We start from the raw sequence: 26,047 nt of genomic DNA, 5'->3' as shown, positions 1-26,047 counted from the left end.
CTCCTCTCCCTGCTTCCAGAGAGTGGGCTATGACAAAAAGTCTTCACCACACATCAGGCTCTCCTCCTGTGTGTAAATATATATATAATGATATGATCCATAGTATTATTCACAATAGCATAATTAGGATTATTTATGAACATCATCACATAATAATGTGGATTATACCTGATCATTGGACTTCTCCTCATATAAAAGGGATTTCTCTTTACATAGCCAAATAGTACGTAAGTAAATCTCAATAGACAGTCATTCCTTCAGAGATACTTTTAAACTCGACCCCTGACCTTCCTGTCAATCACATCCCACAATAACTCCACCAGGTCATTAGAGAATGCCAAGCTTGCCCTTTTCCTAAAAATATTAGGTAGCTCAAATTCCTCTTGGTTACTGGGAAGATCTGACATTTTGGAGACAACTGGTACATTCCCAGATACATTCTTTTGCAGATACTCAATAGATTTGGCTGGCTGCAATTCTTTAATTTCAGTTAATAATGGAATTTCAATTTGTGGATTTTCTTGCATGGCATATGGTTTATATGCAACATGTAATTTCCTACGTTTCTCATAGATTTTGTCACTTTCCCTCCTATAAATAGGGGACACTTTAACATGATTTGACAGATGTCTCTTAATAGGCTTTGCTTTTTGCTTTGGACATACTCGATTTACATTTGACATATGTTTCTGATGTCTTCTGGCCATGTCCAATAAACTAGCAGCTTCAAATAAAGTCTTCTTATCTGACGCACTGGCAAGGGTGACTGCATCCAAGAATTTGAACTTTTTAACAAAACTTTTCACCATAGATGAAGAGTTCACCTTTTGAATGACAGTTTTGTATGTTCTCTCAAATTTAGACATGAATGCATATGTACATTCTTTTCTGCCAATCTTTATCTCATTCAGTATATCAGGTGTTGGCATGCTGTCACCTCTAGTGCACCAGATTAGTTTCTTTAATCTCTCCACATCACTGTCTTTTAACCATTCATCTGACTCATTATCATAAGACATTTTTGCAGACAAACGTTCTGTAAAATCAATAGGAAGCCATAATTTAAACATTTTGTTTTTTTGTTCATTAGATAGATCAAATTTCTCTGCATGGCTTTCAAAAATTTCTGAGTTTCTACACACATGGATCTTTACATCATATGTGGGAATGGCTTTACTCAGACTGATCAAATATTCCTGAGATTTTAATTTCAATTTAGTTTCTTGTATCATTTGTTCCTCACCATCTATGGCCATTACTGCCACATGGTGCTCTTTATCAACATATTGAGATTTCTCATCTGTCTGAACAGATTTATGCATACTATTACTTAATTTCTTTTCTGTTACCATGTCATTAAAAATCTTTACCAAAGAAGCTATATTCCTAAATACCTGCTTCTCTTTTTTAGCACAAATTCTATTTTCAATCTTAGAATTTGCCTGTTCACATTGTGTATACAAATCTTGCCATACACTTACTAAATTGTCACTAGACACAATTTTAAACTCAACGTTACATTTCTTAGACAATGACTCTAATTTTTCCATACTTTAAAAGTAAAATCTTTACTCACCACTGTAGAAAGCTTCACCTTTAGCTTGTCCTTGGAACAGTTGGTCCCTGTCATCAGAACGTCTCAGTACGTCTGGCACTTGTGGTCCTTCTGTGTTTCCTCACAGGCTTTCCTCACACAGGCTTCCGTATCATATAACACGCACAACAGTCATCTGTATCTCACCAATATAGGTTTCTTTTCGAAGTCTTCCTGAATCTTGCAATTCATACAACTTGCAAAATACACCTCTCTTCCCCCTTAATTGCAAGTGAACGGAACGAGAAAAACAGGAAAAAAAACGACCGTGCTGGCTCGCCACTGTTAAATATCTTGTATTTGCCGGTGAGACTTGTGTCCACTGTTAAATATCCGGACCTGGCCTTGTCCACGATAGGAAGAAGTCAGCTTGTTATAAATCAGTGTAGAGGTTTATTAATATCTTGAAGGAAAACACAGGAACAGGGAAAATGTCCAAATAACACAAATATCAGTCAATTGTCAATAGCTTACATCTTCAGAGAAGTTAAATCATCTGGATATCTTGTAGTTACAGCTTGGTTCATGCTTGTCATCTGGTTGGTGGACTTGGGATATTCACGACATCTTGTCCAGGATGACAGAGAGGGATGGCAGACAGACCTGCCATAGATTCCCCATGGATCCCCCTCATGGATGACGACCACGACGTGTGTGTCTGTCACTCATTTATATTCATGAGAGTGGGTGTTACCTTCCATGTTACAGCTATGTAGGGAGATTTCTAAAATGGTGTACTCTAACCGCACCCATGTACCCAAAATACAACAGATATGATGTCAGTAGAGTGTTAACCCCATGTCTGCTAGAGAATATTGTAAATATATAATATTTAACAATTTCTGGGGTGAAGGTGGGGGGGCACACCGTTGGAACGGGTATCGGGGGTATATATCGGGTATACGGGAATACACTGACAGTGTATTCCATTCAGGATCCTGGGAAAGCTGGGTTGCGGCGATTGAGCCCGTCAGTGCCACGTTACACTGACAAGCTTCTCCCTGGAATTTAGCTCTTATAAGAGCTGTTGGTTGTCTTCTCCTTCCTATCCTAGCCTGTCCCTGCCTACCCAGAATCTAAGCCCTAGCTAGCTGGACGGAAACCTCCGTCCTCGGTGAATTTCAAGCTCAGAATGACGCGAACCTGGGCGGCGCTGTTCTTTTAAATTAGAGGTCACATGTTTTCGGCAGCCAATGGGTTTTGCCTACTTTTCTCAACGTCACCGGTGTCGTAGTTCCTGTCCCACCTACCCTGCGCTGTTATTGGAGCAAAAAAGGCGCCAGGGAAGGTGGGAGGGGAATCGAGTAATGGCGCACTTTACCACGCGGTGTTCGATTCGATTCGAACATGCCGAACAGCCTAATATCCAATCGAACATGAGTTCGATAGAACACTGTTCGCTCATCTCTAGAAATAAATAAAGACCCAAAAATCCCTTTTTCCCCATATAAAATGTTTTATTATGTAAAATAAAGAAAAATAGAAAAAAACATTACATATTTGGTATCACCGCGTCTGTAATAACCTGAACAATAAAATTAAAACATTATTTAACCCGAACGGCGAACGTCGTAAAAAAAAAACGTAGAAAACTGCACAAAATAATGATTATTCACCACCTTTCCCTTACAAAATGTTCAATAAAAAGTAATCAAATGGTCAGATGAAAACCAAAATGGTACCAATAAAAAGAAGAGGTCTTCCCGCAAAAAATAAGCCGTCAACCAGCTCTGTCTAGCGAAAAATAAAAACGTTATGCCTTTCAGAAGATGGTGATGCAAAAACAATAGATTTTTTTCCCTGAATTGAATTCTATTCTGCACAAATAGCAACGCATTAAAAAATCATATAAATGAGGTATCACCGTAACCGTACCGACCCGCAGAATAAAGGTAACATGTTATTTATGCTGTACGCTGCACGGGGAAAAAAAATGCTAAAAAGCAATGCCAGAATTGATGTTTCCTTTTACATCCCACCCAGAAAGAGTTAATAAAATGTAGTCAATAAGTTACAGGCCCCAAAATGGTGGCATTGAAAAGTACATCTAGTACCGCAAACACCAAGCCCTCATATGGCCACATTGCCAGAAAATAAAAATAAAAATCTAGCTTGTACAATGTGAAGACAAAAACCCCAAAAGTCGCCAAATCATTAGGACATAAGTGGCTGCGACTAGAAGGAAATGTGTAAGCGGTGCGAGCGTTTTCAGGGGACACCCCATATTTAGAGCTTATGAGAGAGAAGACACCAGCGCTGATCCCCCAGAATGCCCCTCTTCCCCGTCCGTGTCATAGGAGCTAGTGGGAAAATAGAATGGGATTTGGTGTGCCCAATTTACTCCGCACAGCTTACACATTCACTTCGGGGTTACTAATGCTCACTACATCACTTGATAAATTCTTTGAGGGGTGCGGTTTTCAAAATGGGGTCACTTTCTAGAGGTTTCCACTGTTTGACTCCTCAAGGGCTTTGTAAATGCTACATGGTTCCTGAAACTGATCACAGCCAGATCTGCCCTCTAAAAGCTCTTTGGCGCGCCTTCCCTCCTGCGTCTCGCTGTGCGTCCATATATTAGTTTACACCCACAAGTGGGGTACTATGGTAGTCGGGAGAACTTGCCTAACAAATTGTGGGATGCGTTTTCTCCTTTAACCCCTTGTGAATGTGCAAATTCTAGGGCTAAACTAAAATAATAGTAAAATAAATTCAAATTTGAAAATTTCACCTCCATTTTGTATTAATTCCTGTTAAGCACTTATAGGGTTAAATTACTAGGTATATGTTGTTTTGGCTTATTTAAGGGGTGCAGTTTTGAAAATGGGGTGATTTATGGGGGGCTTTAATACAAGGGTCTTTCAAAACCCCTTCATAACTGGATTAGTCCCTTAAAAAATGGGTTTTGGAAATTTCTTGAAAATTTTGAATATTGTTGTTTCACTTGTAAATCTTATAATGTCCGTAAAAATTAAAAGGGTGACTAAAGTTTGATGCCGACATAAAGCAGAGATCTGGGACATGAGATTTATGATATAATTTTGGTGGTCTGACTATCTGCATGTAATGCACATCATTTTAAACTTTATAAAATGCATATTTTTCAAAATTTCCACCAAATTTCCAATTTTTTCATAATTAAACACAAAACATATCAACCAAAATTTACCACTAACATGAAGTATAATGTGTTATGAAAAAACAATCTTAAAATCACTTTGGTAAGTTAAAGTGTTCCAAAGTTATTGCCACATAAAGTGACACATGTCAGTTTTGAAAAATCGAGCTTGGTCAGGAAGTCAAAAAGTGCCATCGGCGGGAAGGGGTTAAGATTCTGTGCACTCCAATCCATGAGATATGTCTAGTATTGCAGCCCTATTTAAATGGGTCATTTTACTAAACACTTGCATTAACCATCAAATAAAAATTCTGGATCATTATTTCATTGACCCTATGTGCTCTGCCATTACTCTGTTATTCCTGCTAAGAATTTACTAATAATTTAAGAATTAAGCGTTACCATATAGATTACAATAAGGTTGTGTCCCTAGACATTCTGACAATGACTCACAGTCCCCTTTGTGCATCACAGCCATCGCTGTTTACTCCTGCCTGATAGGGCACATGCACTGTCCTTCGATGACCTTTAAAGGATAAGCTTGTGCACCTGCTTTTCCGTCCCCAGCCTATCCCTTTTCCTCTCTGGATACACAAGGCACCATTTCCTGCAGAAAGGTGGCTTAGCAAAGCCTCCCAGTTCTTGTTAAGGTGTTCCTGCTACTCTGTTATTGAGTACTTGTGTTTGACCCCCACCTGTTTACCTGACATCAATTCCTTTCAACTTGCTCTGACCTCTGTCTGTCTATCAAATGTGTTCTGTGCCACATGCTCTGACTCATTGCTTATATACTGTTTTAAATCTAATCTGCCTGCTCTGACCTTGGATTGTCCTCTGACTACCTCTTTACCTAGAAGATGCAACCTGGTTCCTTGCAGTGAAGTCCAAATCACTGTAAATGGGTTAAAATGTGAATACCAGAAGACGACTTAGGGAACAGCCTCAGGAGTAGCTCCAAATCAATCAAATTTTATGCAACACCTTCTTTGTCACAGTTTTTTAAGCCAAATCAGTGTTAATCTTAGTGATTGTCCATTCTTAGTGTAATGAGAGAAGTCTTAGAGCAATGAAAGAACTCCCCCTAACATCCTCTCACTCTCATTTCCAAGACTTCTCCAGAATTGCACCAATTGTCTGGAATGAGCTACCCCAGAAAATCAGTTAACAACAAACAATTAACAATTTCCACAGCTCAAGAGAATCCTAAAGAGGTCACCTTGTTATTGGCAGATGGGCTTATACAATTTGATCAAAATGTTAACTAAGAACCTCTTTTTAATGTATTTTTACATACAGTAGGTTTTAGCAGTAATGCTGTTCATGCTAACAGAGTGCTGTTGCAACGTTTCGAGTTTGCAAATGACTTGCAAATGTATTACTCTGTAATATCTCACTTTATCTGTACATGAACCCCATGATTTGTAAAGTGCAGTGGAACATTTTGGCGCCATATAAATAAAAATCGATTTTTAGTATTAGTAGTACATACTAAGAATGTATAAAACGTCTCCACCAGGATTGTCCATAAGTACCCTTGGTGATTCCATATTTCATTACATAAGGCAAAACAATCTCACAAAAGGACAAAAGAGAGATATGTTTTCATTTCTTACTTTTTTAGAAAAACTTACTTAGGAAAATACTTAAATCCACAAGATGGAGCTCCATATAACTAAATAAGATTTCAAGACTGTTAGAATCGTTTTGTTGCAATCCAAGTTGTTTAAACCCCTAATTCATTACGGTCTGTATGAAGCTGCAATTTATTTTTCCAGGATTGTATCAAATACTTTGCCTTAAAAGGTGAAAAGAACAAGAACAGGCTACAGAATTATACTTTCAAATTGAGCCAGCTACTTTGTTATATTCTGACTGCATAAAATCTACAGAGTAACAATGCATGCGAGAATATATGCATGACACTGGATAAACTCTCAACTTTACGATCATATGTTACCAGGTAAAATATTATTTGGTTGTTGTAAATGTCTTAATATTTATTTTTACATTGAGTGGAAAAGATATATACTGTGTTTACTCCTCAACATTGAGATTGAAGCCCCGGGGAGAAAATAATTTAGGATTAAGGAAATCACAATATCAATAGACATGTTAATAATATGCAAATGACAAAAATTGGAAAAAATATTTTAAATATCCCAGTTTATTTATTATGGTGTATGAGAACCACAGGCTGAAATGCACACATTAATACACCTTGCCATGCTACCATTTAGATTGTTAATGGTTGTCTAAGGAATGTTATGCCATGCGTAATGCAATTGGGCATGTAAATCATCAAGTTTGGTTGCTGGCAGCTCCCTTTGCAATTGCCAACCAGTGATGTCCTAGGTGTGCTCAATGGGAGACAAAGTCTGTAGACACTGCAGGCCATTGTAGTACATTTAGTCCACACAGGCTGCTCACAGTAGCATGAGCAACATGCAGTCTTGCATTGTTCTGTTGAAAAAAAGGCTCCTAAGACACTTTGCAGAAACGGTAAACCATTGGTTCCATGACCAAATCAATATAATGCTGAGCTGAAATGAAGATTAAAGGAGTCCAGTTACTATACACTATGCTGCCTTACACCATAATCCCAGGAGTAGGACTGGTGTGACATTCCTATACAAAAGACTCCTTATGGTGGTCTGAAGACCAATCTCCAGCTATCACTGCATCCAAGAAAAAAAGTAGAACACATCACTGAAGAGGATAGACTTCCATTCCAGCCACCATTGCTGTCTTGCTCTGCATCATCATAGCCTTTGAGAGTGGTGGCATTTACATATGTTAAGACACACTTGTAGTCCAAGTCTTGCCACTTCCCCCATTGATGCTACCAGTGGGTCTGGCAGCATAAATTGTAAAATCCTGCAGAATATGTTGGTGCTGTATAAATAAAATGTATTATTATTATTATTATTATTATTATTATTATTATTATTTACTCCCCTCTTCCCATTCAGAACACATACACACTCAATGTATTGGCAAGACAAGTGTTTGCTTGACAACCAACTTTACAAGCCATGTACTTATGTGATCATCACATGACCAAGACAAAGTCTTAGGGCCCCTTCACACTACAGATACGCTGCCTGATTCTGAACGTTAAAACACGGTCAGAATCAGCGCGTATAAAGCAGATCCCATTCATTTCAATGGGGAGACGGCATACGAGCGCTTCCCATTGAAATGAATGGGCTGCTTTTTACTCTACGAGCGCTCCCATTGAAGTGAATGGGAAGCGCTCGCGTGTATGGCTCGGACTGAGCCGAGCGCCGGGCCCCTTCACACGGCGAGCCGTACACGTGAGCGCTTCCCATTAACTTCAATGGGTGCGCTCGTAGAGTAAAAAGCAGCCCATTCATTTCAATGGGGAGCGCTCGTATGCCGGCTCCCCATTGAAATGAATGGGATCTGCTTTATACGCGCTGATTCTGAACGTGTTTTAATGTTCAGAATCAGGTAGCGTATATGTAGTGTGAAGGGGCCCTTAGCCATTGAAAACAAACAACAGTTTGGCAGCGGACGGATGCCAGACGTAAATGTGAACCTAGTGTTACATGATGATAGTATTATGCACATTGTGTACTTATCTACCTACTACACTGAATCCCAAACAGTCTTTAATGATGCTGATCATACATCATACATCTTATTATTGCCATCATCATGACCATAATGTGATATTAGTAATTGAAGGGTGTATATACATCTAATGCCCAGTAAATACTCTGCAATATTCACAATATGGAAGTCTTGCCTTGTAAGGTGTCTGTTAGTGTTCACAGATACACAAACCACACAAGTTTTCAAAGCATATAGAGATGTTTATCACATGCAATTTTGAAATCAGGGAGTTTTTTGGATCCTCGTACAGCACAGAGTATACTTCTTGTATGACGGTTCCCTTTGTACATAGATCCTCGTACAGCACAGAGTATACTTCTTGTATGACGCTTCCCTTTGTACATAGATCCTCGTACAGCACAGAGTATACTTCTTGTATGACGCTTCCCTTTGTACATAGATCCTCGTACAGCACAGAGTATACTTCTTGTATGACGCTTCCCTTTGTACATAGATCCTCGTACAGCACAGAGTATACTTCTTGTATGACGCTTCCCTTTAAATACAAGTCAACTGATAACATTGTAATGAAAGTATTGGTGAGTTGGAACAAGGCAGTAGTAGATAAAATTCAGATAAGGTGGTTTAAAAAATAATGTCATAACTAGGAAAAAATAGCTAATTCTTAGATTGTAAATGTACCACATTAGTGTTTAGATAATATTATAATTTGTATTGTTTTATTCTTCAAAGTAACCAGAAGATGCAAAGTAAGACAGAACTAACTGAGTGACGTCCATAAAATTGGAACACAGAAACACTGACCTTATGACTACACAAAGCTTTCTCTGGTAAATTTCCACTCTCTATATCAGATATCTAGATGAGATGTTTTATTTCATATGACAGAGATCTCAAAACCATGTACATTTGGGTTGTGGAAAAATTTGTAGCCGTAAAAAATAATGACTAGTGCCAGGCTTATATTCCTAAGAAAACAATCCATAATGGAAAAGAATATTTTGCATTTGTCTAAAGTCTGTGTGACTTTAGTTGTACACTGAACATTTCCACTAGCACTTACAGGGAAGTAAATCTGCTTAACCGGTAAAATTACAATCCTCAGTGAACATCTAGTCAATATTAAGTATCAAAGGCTGGATTATCTGACCACATTTGGCAAAAATAAACACGTATAATAGATATTACAAGAAACAATCATGTAGTCCATGAAAACGCATGAATTTATTACCACACATCTGGCCAAACATTGTTCTCATGGTCCTTCAAATAGTAAGATCTTTTAAGTATACCTACATATTCCCATAAAATACGAAGTATTTTTATGATATTTACATATGCTTTGGTTTAACCCAATAGTCTGCTAATAAATCATGTGAGTAAAACACAAGACACTAAAAGTAGCCGTTGGCTGGACATTTACATGACCCTAGGGAGGCTAGTGATTTACGAAAAAGAACAAAAACACTGATGTTAATTTAGTTTGTCGTCTGCCATGAATGTTTGCCTCAGATAGCATGAACAGTACCAATACAATAATTGTACTAAAATGTGCTGGAAACACAGTATCCCGTATTGGGTATTTGTTACAATGTGTTAATTGAGTATTATTTATCAGTACTAGTAATCCTGAAAAATCTTTATTCTTTGAAAAAAAGCATTGTCAGTAACATAATATTTGACAGATATCGTAAAAATGTAATTGAATTTGGAATATTTGGTTTATCAGTTCATTGAAGAAATTACATTTCTTTAACTCAGGGCGGGATCACACCTGCGCCCAGGCGCGCTTTAGGCAATCCAGCTGGGTTTCCGTCTTCTGTCCCGAGAAACTGGACAGGGGACGGAAACCTGGCTGTCCTATTTCAAACCCATTCAAGTGAATGGGTTTGAAAAGTGAGCGCCCGTGACTGACCGGTTTGTACCTGTCCGCGGCAAAACCGTTTTTTTTTAATCGGACACAAAGTCGGACATGCATTCCAGTGAACATCGGGCACTCCTTGTGGACACCTAGGTAGATAATCTAAAATACCAGATAGTGTTAGCAAACATATCTAAGTTTTTGTTGGATTTTGTTGGGTAGTATTGAAATAAATCACACGTTAAAGAACTTGTTTACTCTATACTGTTTCAATATGGCTGACTCCAACTCATCCAACTCAAATAAGAAAGTAGGTTACAACTGTCTGGATGGTGGGTGTAGCGTGATCCACTCCTGTAGGATTTTTTTTAACACACGCAATAGTTTCCAGGAACCCTAATCGCATTCAAGAGTTTTTTGGTCAATCCAACCGAAGAGGCCCAATAAGCACCAAAGGATACAAAATTGTCAGGTGTTTTCTGGAAAACAACTCCATCCATTTTCAAAAGGTTTGGACCTACTCACAAGTCCAAAGTCAGTGGAATAAATCTGCCCCTGGCACATCATATTTGAAGCATCAGTCTGTTAGGAATAGTCGCATTGTTTGACCTCTTAACGGGGTCATGGTTTAACATGGTGGTGATTTGTATAGCGTTTTAAAAGTTGCAATTTTGCAAGAGAATATGGTTGTTTTTCCATAATTTTCACCATCTGGGACAATGTGTGCAAGCCCATGCCGTATCAGACCATAAAAATCGGGTAAGGAGATGTACCTTGCATGTGTCAATGTTAAGGGAGTATCCTGACAGAGCTACTACTTGTATGTCTTGGAGAGCATCTTGTAGGTGTTGTCATGGATTTTAAAAGGATTATGCATAACTTCGAAAACATGTCTGCTTTCTTCTTCTCAGGAAGTGACATCATGTCCGTTGGTCACATGGCCATTCTGTACCTCAGTACTGTTTATTTTAATTGGAAGGAGATGTGGCATTAACAGACAATTGCATTTCTGTAGTGTCTGGTAAAGAAAAAACTATGATGATCAAATACTTTATCAGCATCCATACTAAGGAGCAAGGACAGGGATCTATTCTTGTTGGTGGCACAGATCACCGCATGGGTTTAAGTATGTTTTTGACTGAATTTCTATTTGAGAGGAAACCGTGCTGGTATTCCTTGAGAATAGAACAGAGAATCAATTGGAGTCCCATTGCCAGGATTTTAGTAAGCAGCTTGTAGTCATTGTTTAGGAGTGCTATTGGCCAATATGACTATGGGAGCATTGGTACACGATTAGGCTTGGGTATTAAGATTGTACGTGCATCCATGAAACTGTCTATCATACAATGATTTTTGTATATCATTTTGAAATGTTGTGTCAAGTACAGTATTATTTCAGGGGACAGTATGTTAGAATATTCATTGGTAAGACCATCTAGCCATGGCAACTTATTGATCGGGTCTGTGTTAAGTGCAGTTTTAACCTCCTTGTCAGTGATGTCTTTCTCTATGAGTGATAACTATTCCTCTGTAAGTTTGGGCAAAGATAGTGAGTCCTGAAAGTGGTCAATCATGTTCGCGGAAGGGGCTCTAAACACATCCTCAAAATGGATGTATAGGATGTCAGTTATTTTGTGTTCGTCTGTGTGGAGTGGACACCCCCCTGGGTCATGCAGTTCCAAGATTTGGTTTTGCATCCTGTTATGTAAGCTATGCTAGAAGAGAGCCCACTTATTTGCCCCATCTTTAATATTTGTCCTGGATAGCTGTAGTACTATTTCGCCTGACTTGGATGAAGGTATTTCTGAGTATTTTTACCTTGTCAACGGCCTGCCTGTTCTCCTGTTATGGGTCAGCTATACGGTCACATGTTTTAGGAATTAAACTGTTGAAAATCTAAAATTACTAGTCTCTGACATAGCAGTTTTCAGTCAGGGCAGGTTCACACCTGTGCCCAGTCTCTGCTTTCGGGTTTCTGTCTTCTACCGTGAGAAACTGGACAAGAGACAGAAACCAGGCGGTCAGTTTTCAAAGTGACCGCCCGTGAGTCTCTTCTGCCTCTCAGCGGCAAAACCATTTTTATTTTTTAACTGGACACAAAGTCCTGCATGTCCGACTTTGTGTCCGGTTAAAAAAAAAACAGTTTCACCGCGGAGAGGCACAAAACACTCACAGACGGTCACTTTCCAAACTCATTCAAGAGAATGGGTTTGAAAACTGACTGCTAGGTTTTCATCTCCTGTCCAGTTTCTCTCAGCAGAAGACAAAAAACCAAAAGTGGAGAACGGGCGCAGGTTTGAACCCACCATCAGAGGACACTTATATCTCTATGTCAGGTTTTGGTAGCACTGGTTGTATAAGGTTAAAAAAAAGCATGGTTGTTCTTATCCAACATTTCTGAAGGAAAACAACCATGTGTTTCTAATGTCATAGCAACTATTTTAAGAGAATAAGGAAGCAGACGTTTTTAGGCTTTATACATACCCAATGTACATTTACAGAGCAGGTTAAAGCTGGCTGCCGAAGAAACCTGCAGGGGACCCTGGAGAAAAGACCTAAGTGGTTTCTACAGCTTCTGCCTGCTTTGTTCTCACATTGTACACTGCGTTCAATGGCTCAGTCATTGAGATTATTTTTCTACACATATCTTGGCATGAGGACAGTCATGAGAGACAAGTAGAGGTAGACAGAGTTCAGTGAGTCTCTAGGTCTGTCTCTCTGACGAGTGCAAAATGTCAAGTTCAGCGTGGAAAAGAAGTCAAGAGAGACCTCAATTCCACAGCACTATTGGCTATGTCCTGTTAGTATTCATGCCTAAGGCTGAATTCACTGTGAACTGGCAATATAAATATATCAAATGCACCCACAAGCTCCTATTCACCCCAAAAGAAATGTAGAAATCTTTTTAACCACTTGCTATATATGTGGTGTTGTGTGGCAACTGTATAACATGGTGCAGATGCGGTCTACTGAATATAGGGTATCTGCAGTGCTCCTGTTCCATCGGGAAGGGGTTAATAGGAGCACTGCAGACACCCTATATTCAGCCAGGCTGAATTCCAAGTGGGGGAAAAAACCCAGTCCTCAAGCTCAGGGAAGGGGCAGACAGACAACCAAAATATCCCCTCCCCTTCCCCAGCACCCAGCAACTACTGCACCCAAAAACTCCGACCATTTTAATTTTTGAAATTTTCCAGTAGCTGCTGCATTTTCCCCCCAGGCTTATACTCGAGTCAATAAGTTTTCCCAGTTTTTTGTGGTAAAATTAGGGGCCTCGCCTTATATTCGGGTCGGCTTATACTCGGGTATATACGGTATTCTTGCAGTACCTGGGGCTAATGTATGAGTCCCAGTTACAGGGAGATTCAGCAAAACAAAACATACTGTTAAAATGCCACCAAAATGGTCTATTATGACCACAGTTCATAAAGAAAATAAAAATGACACAATTAAAACAAAAAATAAAAGCCTCTACAACAACCAACCCACAGGTTCTAGCCCCGTCCCCGGAAACACAAAAGTATGTGTCACCTACTTAAAAATCTCCATAATGGAAAGGGTAGACTCAGACAAAAATGTAGTAGTTCTTTGCTTTTTTTCCAAGAAAAAAAAGTAAAAACAGATGCTTTCCTTCCCTTTTTTTCTACATTTATCTGGATATTAAAAAAAAAGAAGACAAAATTAAATAAGAAAAACAATATAAAAATAATCCCTATGTATTGCTGAAAAAAGAAGAAAAAATCATTAGATTTTTTTGCTTCTAAAAAAAAATATAACATTCTTCAAAATTGTATATACCTAAAAAGACTAAATCTGTTCAGTCATTAACCAGGGAAACTGGCATGAAGTGTTGAAACTGTATTGAACAGTGTACTCTCTTGTTTTATCCCATACAGCGATATCCTGCCTAAATCTATATCACACATTATAAATTTTCTTAACATGGGAACCTATGGGCAATGTACAGTACTGTATGCCATATGTGAGAGGCACCCATCACAGGTAAATCTTTCTGATGCGTATCTCCAATGTACACTACAAATACAGCATGTATAGACACAAATATCATAGAGGCTTGGAGTTAGAAAGATTCCTCCCTATGATGAGCAGATCATATGGTGCCCCATTACTGAAAGACACAGCATTCATCTGTACTCTGCGTCAGAAGCCATCTGCAAGGGCTCAATATCCCTCAAGCACCACCACCATCATTTTTCATAATAAAACTGTGAAACCAATTTAAGAGGATGATGGATTTCATGAGTATCTGACCAAAATCTAAACTGGCTGCACAGGAAAACCAAGGATTGGGTAAAGTTACAATATGACAACTTTAGCCAGTACTATGAATTACACAGCTTTCTAACCCACCAAGTATGAAAGCATAAAATCATTACTGAAAGATTTATGAGAACCCATTGAAGATGAAATTTCTCAGTAGTTTTCCACCAACATGTATATTTTGTACAAAGATGACATCACCATTCTCTAGAAATAAGTACAAGTTTATAATGTTGGTATTGTCTTCATAGTTAACTATTTAAGTCTACTAATATCGAGCCATGAGGTGCCAATGTTTCAATCCAGCCACAGTGGTGAAATACTGCCATCTACTGTATCACAGTTCCTCGCTTCTTCCTCTTTGCATAGTAGTTGTTTGGGTTTTGAATATTTTATTTATTTTGTATCCAATCCTTTACATTTAATAGATAATATTTCCAAATAATACACGGTGATAAACCATTTTAATTGAGAACTATACTGTATGTTCCGTATGATGATATTATTGTCTATTGTACTTACAAGAAAAGATACACTGTGATAACATTTTACGTTCTTGAAAGACAGATTAACTGACCATTCTATGGAGGCTTCTCTTGTTTCTGTAATGGGGCCTGGATTGGATTCTACAAAAGAGAAGTAGAATCTGTTCTTTATAATTTCATCCCCTTTATGATACATGACTTCAAAAACTGCATATGTATGGGCAACATAATATAGATAAGACATGTCAGGCATTAAAGAGGTTGTCCAGGCAAAAATGGACATTACATTTTTTTATTTAAATAGGCCAGAGGAGGCGAAAAAAAAATCATACTCACCTTTCCCCGAAGCTCTGGTGCCTCTCAGCGCGGTCTCGGTCCAGTGTTGGCGTGTGGCGGAAGTCCCAGCCACACGTGACCGCTGAGGCCTATCAGCAGCTTCAGCACTATTCTGAACAGCAGACCGATGATGTGAAAATAAAGATATTTCACTTCCACATTGCAGGACAAATCGGCATCTCTACACTAAACTTTATGGGAACAATGGCCACTTAGTGAATGGGGTTCATAGGACTAATAGTATCAAGTAGTAATGGCATATCTAGTGGATATATCATACATGTTTAATATATAAATCCCCCTTTAGGTTTTGATGCATGGCTTATGGAGTGGTATGTGAAATGTACCTCTGTTGTCAGGGCGTTGAAAAGAATAATGGTTGGTCCACGAACTATGAATTGCTGAACCCACAATAGACTTGGCTCAGCTGAAAATAGCAACAAAGACATATTAAGAGGTTTCATGGTATAGTTATATACACAATAGAGATTCCAAATGCGATGAGGTCGATCTAAAGCTAAGGAATGAGTAGAGTTGAACTTCTACAGATGCGTAGTGAGTGCCTGTGCTCAGAACATGAGCTATTCAATATCTGTAAGACTGTCCCTCAAGACGTATTGGTATTGATATACACACTCACATACAAACCTAGCGCTTCTTAAGTTTTTTGACTGACATCCCCCTCACAGTCCTTTCACTCCATGACATTGGTAGGGAGATATCAATCATGTCCCAGGGTTGTGGTTAGTAAGAGGATAGACTAGGCTGAAGCTGCTCCCCACTCACCATAACTACTTAGGTTAATATACATATATATGACTTTTTATGTTTTTAAATATTTATAACTTCACTAGCTATAACCCGTGACTTCGTCCGCTGTCCCCTCACCCTTGTGCGATCCACCTGCAGCGCGGCCCATGGCCCCCCACGGCCCTTTCCTTGTGGCCAGCGCGGTCACCTCCCACAGCGTCGTGGGCCGGGACTCCACGGCTCCGCTGCGGCACCTCCGGCCCTCCCCTTTCCCTCCACCCGCGCCCCCGGCTCTTCCCTTACACCCCACCCGCGTCCTCGGCCCCCTTTCCATCTTTAGAGTTCCAGTCACCTCCTACATCTACCCCTTCCCCCCAACACCACCCACCCGTGACCTCGGTTACCCCCCCCTTTCCACATGTGGACTCTGGCCCCCCTCCCCCCTACTTGCCTTCTGCCCTCTGGTGTGAAACCCGACCCCCCCGGCCCACTCTGTAACCCCTACCACCAGCAACTCTCCCAAACCAGCAAGCTTCCCCCCCCCCCCGGCCCCTATTGATCACCCATGCCCCCCCAGCCCTCTCCCCCTTAAGCAAGCCGGCGATCCCTGTTCCTGCAGCACTCACCATGTAGATGCTGGGGAGCTGTGTGTCCTTTCCGTGCTGTGTGTGTTCCCGGTCAAGGGTAGGTGCGGCTGGGCTTGTTGGGGCTGGGTGCGCTGCTGCATGCTACGCTGGCCTGAGGCAATGTGTGGCTGGGCAGCATGTCAGCGGAGTTCGGAAGCATGCGGGCAGCCGCCATGTTCAGCGAGGAGTCCCCACGTGCTGGCCACGCCCACAATTCAGCGCCAACCTATGGGCCGCTGTGCTGGCTCCCTACCCCGCCCACACACCGCCATGCACCAATAGGAGTGGGGTCTAACTACCTGCACTGACGTCATGCCCGGCCCGACAGTGGACCAGGCGACAGCTTTGGAGGGTTGCGGTGGCGTTTTGGGGTGAGTGAGACACTTTTAAAGGAGCCTATTACCCCTTCCTGGCCAATATGTAGGTGTGTGTGAAATTTCTAGGAAATCCATTCAGCCGTTCGAGTGAGATTGAGGAACAAACGTCCAAACACACAAACCCACAAACATCCAAACTCACAAACTTTCACATTTATAATATTAATTGGATATTTCTGAAACAGAAAGATTACAGAGGGGCAACAATGGGGAGGTAAATACTTGATCCTGCACACAATGGGGCCAATTCATGGTGGAGAAACACCTGACTGTTTGAAAACTTTTCCATGATAGTTTCCATGTTTCATAGATGCAAGCATTCTATAAGGATTACATATGTAAAATATAGAGATGAGCGAACACTAAAATGTTCGAGGTTCGAAATTCGATTCGAACAGCCGCTCAATGTTCGTGTGTTCGAACGGGTTTCGAACCCCATTATAGTCTATGGGGAACAGATACTCGTTAAGGGGGAAACCCAAATCCGTGTCTGGAGGGTCACCAAGTCCACTATGACACCCCAGGAAATGATGCCAACACCTCTGGAATGACACTGGGACAGCAGGGGAAGCATGTCTGGGGGCATCTAACACACCAAAGACCCTCTATTACCCCAACATCACTGCCTAACAACTACACACTTTCCACATTCAAAAAAACCTCTATCAAAGTGGGAAAATACCTGGAAACCTTCTTTACTCCCCAAATGGATGGACACAAACCCCAATTTAAGCTCAACAAACAGTAACAACCACCCCTTTAAATCACGTTCCCCATGACAACCACAAATGGAATAGGCAATGGGAATTCCAAAAGCCCTCACCCTTAACTGTCATTTTGAGTGTGTGTGTGTGTGTGTGTGTGTGTGTGTGTGTGATGTGGTAAGACCTTCCAAAATTCACTTTTCTAGCCCTTAACATGAGCCCTTCCAAACAAAGTTACATGACCTTAAGCTGAGCTACCAGCAGAGATTGAGGCCCTTGGCATGAGTAGAGCCTTGCACCAGCAGTGTTTTTGGCACTTAGGGTGAGTTGAGCCTTGTACCAGCGTGTGTCCCTTAACATCAGGCGGGCCCTAAGTTCTGCGCTTTGCACAAAAGTTCCACATTAACTAGGCTGAATGGTACAAAGATTAGTAGGCCCGAGAACCAGGAAAAGATCTTGCAATGGCTGTCAGATAACGCTTAAAGCACATTGTCCACCAGCCAGTCAGCCTCTACCTCCTCTTACCCAACAGTCTTGTCCTCCTTCCACCCAAAATTCCCAATCTTCCCAGAACAATAACCCCAACTGTCCCTGCTCCCCAGAGCTGTTCTCCCTTCCTTTGACTGTACCGCAACCTGCCCCTCCATTTCGCGATTCCACGGACCTAACAGACGAGTATCTGTGTCCAGATGCTCAAACACTAGAGTCTCCTCCATTCCATCTCCGGTCGATTTGGTGGCGGATGACCAGCAACCCACCCTCATCGACGACGATGAGACGCAGTTGCTGTCAGGGCAGCCAGTTGACATGCGCATTGTGCAGGAGGAGGAGGCGAGACAGGAGTTGGAAGAGGAGGTGGTGGACGACGAGGACACCGACCCCACCTGGACAAGGTAGATGTCAAGCTGGGAAAGTAGTGTGGATGTTGAGGCAGGTGCAGCACCAAAAAGGGTAGCTAGAGGCAGAGACATGTCCAGAGGCAGAGGTCAGCTGCTTTGCCGAAGCCAGGCCAGACCCGGAATGTCCGAAGATGTTCCCTTTTGTACCCAGCCCAGAAAAACTCCCCCATCGAGGGCACGTTTCTTGAAGGTGTAGAGTTTTTTCAAGGAATGCGCCGAGGACAGATATAGTGTCGTCTACACAATTTGCCTCTCGAAATCGAGTAGGGGCCCTGAGAAGAGCAACCTGTCCACCACTTCAATGCACCGTCATTTGGAATCCAAGCAATGGAATCAGTGGCAGGCAGCAACGGCAGGACAAACGTCGCCCGCCGTTCATGCCACTGCCTCTGCTCACAGTGCTGGCGATGCACTCCAGAGGACGAGCCAGGACATCACTTCATCTGCCTCCGCCACTTTGTTGACTTCTCCCTCATCCTCCCCTGTTTCTGTCTTATCTCCTTCTCCTGCACCATCAAAGGCACCATCAGGCGCTTCTTTACAACAACCCACCATCTCTCAGACATTGGAGCGCCGGCAGAAATACACCGCTAACCACCCACCCACGCAAGCCTAGAACGCCAACATCGCTAAACTGCTGGCCCAGGAGAGGTTGGCGTTCCGGCTTGTTGAAACTCCCGCCTTCCCGGACCTGATGGCAACTGTGGCACCTCACTATGCCGTCCCTAGCCGTCTCAACTTCTCCCGGTGTGGCGTCCCCGCCTTGCACCAGCACGTGTCACTCAACATCAGGTGGGCCCTTAGTTCCGCGCTTTGCTGCAAGGTCCACTTGACCACCGACACTTGGACAAGCGCCTGTGGTCAGGGATGCTGCAGTGCTTATCTTTAATGACAGGCAGGGTGAATGTGGTGGAGTCTGTTCCCCGGGTGCAAACTGGGGTGGCCTATCTCCTCTCCCAGGCCAAAATTCATGGCAGGAGTAGACTGAAACCCTACGACGCTGCAACCTCCACCACAGCTACTAGCGGCAAACGCTAAAACACTGGTGTGGGGAGACGTCAGCAGGCGGTGCTGAAGCTCATCAGCTTGGGGGACAGACAGCACAGTGCCTCCGAGGTCAGGGATGCCATCCTGGCTGAGATGGCATTTTTTTTTCCCTGCTACACCTGGGGCCTGGCATTTTTACGCCTGTGATAATGGCTGGAACCTGGTAGCGGCTCTGGAGCTTGCCAGCCTCCAACACGTTCCATGTTTGGCCCACGTCTAACCTAGTGGTGCAAAGTTTTTTAAAAACATACCCAAATGTACCGAAGCTACTGTTGAAAATGCGGCGCTTGTGCGCCCACTTTTGCAAGTGCACAGGAGTCGCTGCTAGCCTAAAAACACTCTAGCAAGGCCTACATCTGTCCAAACACAGGCTGTTGTCCGTCATTCACAAACGCTGAAACCCTACAATACCATATCTTGAGCAGGGTGTGTGAGCTGCACAGACCTTTGATGGAGTTCCATCTACAAAACCCAAGGGTTCCTCAAAGTCAGCAACCAAAGTTTCTGCACCATGAGTTTCCAGGGGTGGCAGAGTTATGGCTAGGGGAAGAGGCATGGATAGGGATGATGTCTAGGGGCAAAAGCAGTGTGGATGTGGAGGCAAGCTAAGCAGGAAAAACTGGGGGTACAAGCTAAGGCATGGACTGGGGTGATGTCTAGGGGCAAAAGCAGTGTGGATGTGGAGGCAAGCTAAGCAGGAAAAACTGGGGGTACAAGCTAAGGCATGGACTGGGGTGATGTCTAGGGGCAAAAGCAGTGTGGATGTGGAGGCAAGCAAAGCAGGGAAAATGGTGGCTAGAGGCAAAGGGATGTCCATAGGCAGCAAGGGCAAAGATGCAAAACTCTCCCGTTTCAAGAATTTTCCTGACTTGTTTCCCCACAAAACATTCCTGGGAGGAGGGCTGAAACACCACCCTCCTCCTCCTCCGCTGTTAGATTGACCCCAGCTACGAGCTGAAAACGCTGCAACACTGGTGTGGGGAGACGTCAGCAGGCTGGGCTGAAGCTCATCAGCTTGGGAGACGGACAGCACATTGCCTCTGAGGTCAGGGATGCCATCCTGGATGAGATGGCAATTTGTTTATCCCCGCTGCCCCTGGGCTCAGTGGGTGAGAGCAAGCGCAGGATAATCGTCGTTTGGCCTGGCGGCCACTGCCTCTTCCACTGTTGACAGGGCTGGCGCTGCAGTCCAGACCAGGAGCCAGGACACCTCCACATCTGCCTCTGACACTTTGGGGAGTTCACCCTTATCCTCACCTTTTCCTGCCATTTCTCCTTTTGCCCGCACCATCATGCGCCTCTTCCCAGCAACTCCCCATCTCCCAAGCCTTTCATTTCATGCTAAAGTACAGCGCAACCCACCCACATGCCCAAGGCTTCAACGGCCTCATCTCAAGAAATCTGGCCCAGGAGATGTTGGAATCCCGGCTGGGGGACACTCTGCCCTTTTTGGGCAGAGTGTCTACTGCGCCACCGCACTGTGCCGTCCACACCAGCACTTTCCCCCAAACATGAGGCGGTCCCTAAATTCAGCGCTTAGCCCTAAAGTTCCATGTGACCAGTTACGAATGGACAAGTGCATGCGGACAGGGACGCTAACTTTCAATTTGGGCACAGTGGTTGAATGTAGTTGAGGCGTGGACCGGGTCGCAAAATGTGGTGGCCTGACTTGTCTCCCCACACAACATTCCTGGGAGGAGGGCTGAAACACCACCCTCCTCCGCTGTTAAATTGACCCCAGCTACGAGCTGGAAACGCTGCAACACTGGTGTGGGGAGACGTCAGCGGGCCGTGCTGAAGCTCATCAGCTTGGGGGCCAGACAGCACACTGCCTACAAAGTGAGTCATGCCATCCTCGATGAGACGGCAATGTGGTTTTTGCCACTGCACCTGGGCCCAGGCATGTTGTCATGTGTGATAATGGCCGTAACCTGGGATTGGCTCTGTAGCTTGGCAGCCTGCAACATATTCCATGCCTGGGCCACGTTTTTAACTCATTGCTGCTAATCTTTTGAAAAAGGTACCCCAATGTTCCTGAGCTACTGGTGAAAGTGTGGTGCTTGTGCGGATAGTTTTTAAAGTGTATAGTTGCCGCTGCTAGCCTCTATGCACTCCTACAACGCCTGTACCTGCTGGAACAACGGCTGTTGTGCGACGTCTCCACACTGCTGGCACTAAACATATCATGTGTTGAGCAGAGTGTGTGAGCAGCACAGACCTTTGATGTAGTTCCAACTCCAAAACCCTCGGGTTCATCAAAGTCAACTCCCTCAGTTGCTCAACCATGAGTGGTCATGGGTGGCAGACTTATGTGAAATCCCATCCCATCCATTGCACTGGACACGAAACATTAGCATGCGCTCAGCACAACTTCGGATATGGCAGATGCGTTAAGCAGGGTGCAGGGTACAACACAGACCAGGCCCGAGCACCAGGAACAGGTGTTAGAAATACTGCAGCATCTGCCATTTCCTTCCAATTTTGGGGTTTTGGACCCGCCACCGACTTGTCTGGACCTAAGTGGGGATCATGAGACACAGTTGCCATCAAGGCAAGCTGTGGTCATGTGCGGTTTGCAGTAAGGGGGCAGTGCGCAATTGGAAGAGGAGTTGGTGGATGACGAGGCCACCGACCCCACATGGACAGGGGTGATGTCTAGGGGCTAAAGCAGTGTAGATGTAGAGGGAAGCTAAATCAACAAAAAACCTGGGTAGAAGCAAAGGCATAAACTGGGGTGATGTTTAGGGGTGAAAGCAGAGTAGATGTGGAGGGAAGCTAAGCAGCAAAAACAGTGGGTAGAAGCAAAGGCATGCAAAACTCTACCCTGTTGGAAGACTTATTCCTAGGTCTGGAACACGTTAATGGCCCCCCTGGACAAATTACTGCCACTCAGGGGCCTAGTGTCACCAGGAGGGACAAGTATAGGCGCATGTTGTGGGAATACCTGGCCGACACCAGCTCTGTCCTCTCCGATCCCTCTGTGCTCTACAGCCTAAACTTATTTTCTCATCTTTTTTTCTGAACTGCACATCTCTTGCCTGCTTCCTTTGGGATCTTAGAAATGGTGGTCCACTTCCACAGATGGTAACTTCAATAGACAGTGTAACGGGAGTAGCTGAGGGATCGCTGTCTTAACCACTTTTTGGCACAAAATTAACTTCCAAAGCCAAATATGGTGCAAGTATATGATGCAAGGACACCTACACACCTATCTCTGACACATTGGGGAGTTCACCCTCATGCGCCCTTTTGGCCTGCACCATCATGCGCCTCTTCCCAGCCACTCCACATTTCCCAAGCTTTTCATTGCAGGCAGAAGTACAATACAACCCACCCCCATGCCCAAGCCTGTAACAGCCTCATCGATAAACTGCTGGCCCTGGAGATGTTGGTGTTTGTTTATGCTTCTGGAGACCCAGGCCTTCCGTCAGCAGATGGCAGCTGGGGCACCTCCCTATGCTGGGCCTAGCCGTTACTACTTCTCTTGGTGTGCTGTCTCTGCCTTGCGCCTGCATGTGTCCCATAACATCAGTCGGGCCCAGAGCTCTGCGCTTTGCTGCAAGGTCCACTTGACCACCGACACATGGACAAGCGCCTGTGGTCAGGGATGCTGCAGTGCTTATCTTTAATGACAGGCAGGGTGAATGTGGTGGAGTCTGTTCCCCGGGTGCAAACTGGGGTGGCCTATCTCCTCTCCCAGGCCAAAATTCATGGCAGGAGTAGACTGAAACCCTACGAAGCTGCAACCTCCACCCCAGCTACTAGCGGAAAACACTGTAACACTGGCATGGGGAGATGTCAGCAGGCCGTGCTGAAACTGATCAGCTTGGGGGACAGACAGCACAGTGCCTCCGAGGTCAGGGATGCCATCCTGGCTGAGATGGCATTTTTTTTTCCCTGCTACACCTGGGGCCTGGCATTTTTGCGCCTGTGATAATGGCTGGAACCTGGTAGCAGATCTGGAGCTTGCCAGACTCAAACACGGTCCAACGCAACTTGTTGGTGCCATGTTTCTTTGAAACCTACACCATTGTGCCTGATATACAGGTCAAAGTGGGGCCATTTTCGTAAGTGAGAACTAGCCTCTGCTAGGCAGAAAACATTCAGAGCACACTCCTCTCATCTTCGCACCGTTGGCTGGCGGAGGAAGACGAGGGGGTTGGAGTGGCATCTGATGTCCCTATCCCACACGAGGCTAGAGGGTGCACTTCAGTGCATCCCATTGCTTCACCACAAATGGTGTGAAGGGGAGTGGAAAATGGAGGAAATGGAGAGTGACCCTTACAGTTGGGGCCAGCAAAGGCATGCCAAGTAACACACTGGCACACATGGCTGACTTCATCTTGGGTTGCTTTTCAACACATATTTCACATCATGAAGAACAAATAATACTGGATTTTTTCAAGCCTCGAACCCCGGTCTAGGTCTAATGTCTGTTCCTTTCTTATATTAGGGGAGAGGGAAAAAAAATTACTTCAGTGATACGTTTAGCGTACATAGACTGACTATTAATGTGTATCCCACTTAGTGTTGTTAGGGTTACACACCGTCACAACCTGGCTAAAGCTTCTATAGCTGTTAATAAAGTCAACATAACTTTACGGTATCCAAAAAGACAGCTGGTACCGACAGAGAGCAAGACAAATGTCACCCAAAGCTGTGAGCTCTGAACACCCACAGTGACTTTGGCGTCATCATCATTATAAGGGAGCGGGTGGTAATAAATAACTTGGCAGTGCCTAAAACCCAAAAAGCTTATACAACTATATTTACATTAAGATACACAAATGAAACTTTTCAGTAGCATGTCATGAGACAAGCTGATAAACTCTTCCTTTGTGCAGTGCTATTTGAAAGTTAAACGCTGCCTTTATTTTAATTCTGGAGAAGGTGCAGACATTAGATTTAGAACATGTTGTCTTCATTGTCCAAATCCTCTATATAGGTAACGTGTTTTTCGGGCCGAGCTGTCTGGGAACGAGCTGGTGCAGCACTGACAACCTGGGTGAATATGGCAAGAGCCTGAGATGTAGGGTGAATGAATCCCCAAATTATTTGTGGAATTCCCAGTGAGACAATGGCACTGTATACCAGTAGCAAAAATTGTGGGTGCACGTAACCCCCATATATTCTTTGAATTCCCAGTCAGACAATGGCACTGTATACCAGTAGTAAAAATTGTGGGTGCACATAACCCCCATATATTCTTTGAATTCCCAGTCAGACAATGGCACTGTATACCAGTATTAAAAATTGTGGGTGCACATAACCCCCATATATTCTTTGAATTCCCAGTCAGACAATGGAACTGTATAGCAGTAGCAAAAATTGTGGGTGCACGTAACCCCCATATATTCTTTGAATTCCCAGTCAGACAATGGCACTGTATACCAGTATTAAAAATTGTGGGTGCACATAACCCCCATATATTCTTTGAATTCCCAGTCAGACAATGGCACTGTATACCAGTATTAAAAATTGTGGGTGCACATAACCCCCATATATTCTTTGAATTACCAGTCAGACAATGGCACTGTATACCAGTATTAAAAATTGTGGGTGCACATAACCCCCATATATTCTTTGAATTCCCAGTCAGACAATGGCACTGTATACCAGTATTAAAAATTGTGGGTGCACATAACCCCCATATATTCTTTGAATTCCCAGTCAGACAATGGCACTGTATACCAGTATTAAAAATTGTGGGTGCACATAACCCCCATATATTCTTTGAATTCCCAGTCAGACAATGGCACTGTATACCAGTATTAAAAATTGTGGGTGCACATAACCCCCATATATTCTTTGAATTCCCAGTCAGACAATGGCACTATATACCAGTATTAAAAATTGTGGGTGCACATAACCCCCATATATTCTTTGAATTCCCAGTCAGACAATGGCACTGTATACCAGTATTAAAAATTGTGGGTGCACATAACCCCCATATATTCTTTGAATTCCCAGTCAGACAATGGCACTGTATACCAGTATTAAAAATTGTGGGTGCACATAACCCCCATATATTCTTTGAATTCCCAGTCAGACAATGGCACTATATACCAGTATTAAAAATTGTGGGTGCACATAACCCCCATATATTCTTTGAATTCCCAGTCAGACAATGGCACTGTATACCAGTAGTAAAAATTGTGGGTGCACATAACCCCCATATATTCTTTGAATTCCCAGTCAGACAATGGCACTATATACCAGTAGTAAAAATTGTGGGTGCACATAACCCCCATATATTCTTTGAATTCCCAGTCAGACAATGGCACTATATACCAGTAGTAAAAATTGTGGGTGCACATAACCCCCATATATTCTTTGAATTCCCAGTCAGACAATGGCACTATATACCAGTAGTAA

This window comes from Leptodactylus fuscus, chromosome 3, assembly GCF_031893055.1.
Source record: "Leptodactylus fuscus isolate aLepFus1 chromosome 3, aLepFus1.hap2, whole genome shotgun sequence".
Classification (NCBI taxonomy): domain Eukaryota; kingdom Metazoa; phylum Chordata; class Amphibia; order Anura; family Leptodactylidae; genus Leptodactylus; species Leptodactylus fuscus.
Note: the sequence above shows the minus strand (reverse complement) of the source record.